Raw genomic sequence first — 2,735 nt, 5'->3', positions numbered from 1 at the left:
CTGGCAAATAAGTATGTAGTAAAAAGCTTAATCTCATTAGTAATTTTGGAAACTAAATTAAGACAACAATAAGATGTCATTTTATACCTACTAGATTGGCAAAACAAAACAAAACAAAAGCAAAAAACAAACAAGAAGTCTGACAATACCATATAGGTGAAGATAGGAAATAACAGGAACTTTTCCATATTATTAGCTAGAGTGTATTGATTTAATCACTTTGGAAAACAATTTGGAATTTTCTTAAGTTTGACATGAGCAATTTCACTTCTAAGTGCATTCTCTAGAGAACCCCTTGCATCTGTCTGCCAGCATTGATTCCAACAGAAAAAAAAAAACCACAAAATAATCCGCAGCAGAATAGGATGATACATATTCCTACAATGGAACAGTATGTAACAGTGAAAATAAATGAACTATATCCTCAACAACATAGATTCACTTTAGAAACCAAACTTTAGATTTTTAGGACTAGCAAGTCCAAAAGACTTAGTATGAAGTTACCTTATAAAGTTGAAAAGTTATGTAAAACTAAAAAAATATGTAATAAAACAATTTTTTAAAGCAAGGAGAAGATGATCCAGGATGCTGGTTCTCTCAGGGAGTGGGGAGGGACAAGAGAAAGGAAGAGCAAAGCGTGATTCTGTAGCATGGGCAAAGTCTAGTTCTTAAGCAGGGTAGTATATTTACAGATGCTCATTTTTAGCATTTTAGTATGAATAAAATGCAAAAATTAGATAGGAGAAAATATTTTTAAAAAGCAATAGCTGAGAATTTTCCATAACATAAAAAAAATTTCTCAGATTAAAAAATGTACTTTCCAGAGACAGGAGTAGAAGACCCGTAAATTGGTCATAATGGCAAGTAAAGAAATTAATGAAGACTATCCAATAGAAATTCATGAGTATTGGGGTGCCTGGGTGGCTCAGTTGGTTAAGTGGCTGACTCTTGGTTTCAGCTCAGGTCATGGTCTCAGGGTCCTGGAATCAAGCCTTGTGTCAGGCTCTGCACTCAGCAGGGAGTTTGTTCAAGGATTCCCTCTCCCTCTCCCTCTGCCCCTCCTCCTGCTAAGGCTCTCCCTCTCTCTCAAATAAATAAATCTTTAAAAGAATTCATGAGTATTTATCAACATTTGAGAATTCTGTTGGTGCTATGGATGAGATGCTGAAGACCATGATGTAGGTTTCTAGAAATGAGTTGTTGCAGAAGTTTCATTTCTTTGAACAAGCAAAAGTTGATTTAGTTTCTGCTTACACATTAAATTCAATGCTTTGGGTTTATTTGGCAACTCAGGGAGTTAATCCTCAGGAACATCCAGTAAAGCAGGAATTGGAAAGAATCAGAGTGTACATGAACAGAGGCAAGGAAATAACACACAAGAAAAAGGCTGGCAAGCTGGCCAGAGGGGCAGCTTCAAGATTTGTAAAAAATGCCCTTTGGGAACCAAAACCTAAAAATGCATCCAAAGTTGCCAATAAACGAAAAAGTAAACATTAAAAAAATGCACTCTCCAAAAGTAATGCAGTATAAAAGTAAAAATAAATAAGTAAATACACACACATATGAAACTTGTAATTTTTTAGAAGCTTCCAAACAGAAAAGACAAATTTTCTAAAAGACACTCTTCAGGCGAAAGATGAAAGATGTGGGGGCACCTGGCTTCCTCAGTCAGCAAAGCACACGACTCTTGACTGCGGGTTGTTAGTTCAAGCCCATGCTGGGCATGGGGCCCACTTAAAAAAATTTAAAAATTTAAAAATTTTATTTATTTATTTTTTAAAGATTTTATTTTATTTATTTGACAGAGAGAGACAGCCAGCAAGAGAGGGAACACAAGCAGGGGGAGTGGGAGAGGAAGAAGCAGGCTCCCAGCGGAGGAGCCTGATGTGGGGCTCGATCCCAGAACGCTGGGATCACGCCCTGAGCCGAAGGCAGATGCTTAACGACTGCGCCACCCAGGCGCCCCAAAATTTAAAAATTTTAAAAAAAGATGAAAGATGAGACATACAGGAAAGAATGAAAAATAAAGTAGTAAATACAAAGTAACTTTGCTATATAAAGCAATAATTATAATAGCATGTGGACATTTTAAAAATTGAAAATTCACCACACTAATAAACTACAACAGCAGCAAATAAGTTGAGAGTGAGATACTGAAGTTAAAGTGTCTTAAGGCCCTCAGCTCTCTAGGAGAATAATAAAAATACTGACTTTAAACACTGATTAGTTAAGAAATCATGTAATAACTTCCATGGTAACCACTAAAAGACTAGACACACTGTGTATAGGTTCTAAACTAACCAAAGGAAATACAAATTGAATTTTTAAAAATTTAATCTAAAAGACAGCAAGAAAAGAGAAAAAAAGAAACAAGAGAAGCAAATGCTGTTTACAAAAGATCTCTCTAAAATATGGAGGCACAGAAAAATTGGAAGTAAAAGTATGAAAGTATGCCATGGCAACATTCATGAATAGAAAGCTGGTATAGCTATATTACTATCAGTTAAATAGGCTTTAACTTAAAAGCCTTCCCACGGTATAAAGAAAGCTATGTAACAATTCTCAATTCTTATATACTGAACATAGCCTCAGAATAAATAAGGGGGAAAATGTGACAGAACAAAAGAAAGAACTTCATAATCATAGTGGGAGACTTTAAAACGATTTTTTCAATTATTGAAAGAATAAGCAGACAAAAAATTAGTAAAGATACAGATTTCAACAAAATAATTAGT

General features: G+C 34.9%; 1 pseudogene; it reads left to right on the top strand.

Moving 5' to 3' along the window:
• The first annotated feature begins 857 nt into the window (after positions 1-857).
• LOC103663001 lies at positions 858-1,497 on the top strand (annotated as a pseudogene).
• The last annotated feature ends 1,238 nt before the right edge of the window (positions 1,498-2,735 follow it).

This window comes from Ursus maritimus, unplaced genomic scaffold (genome assembly GCF_017311325.1).
Source record: "Ursus maritimus isolate PB19 unplaced genomic scaffold, ASM1731132v1 scaffold_12, whole genome shotgun sequence".
Lineage (NCBI taxonomy): Eukaryota > Metazoa > Chordata > Mammalia > Carnivora > Ursidae > Ursus > Ursus maritimus.
Note: the sequence above shows the minus strand (reverse complement) of the source record. Positions and strands in the feature narration are given on the sequence as shown.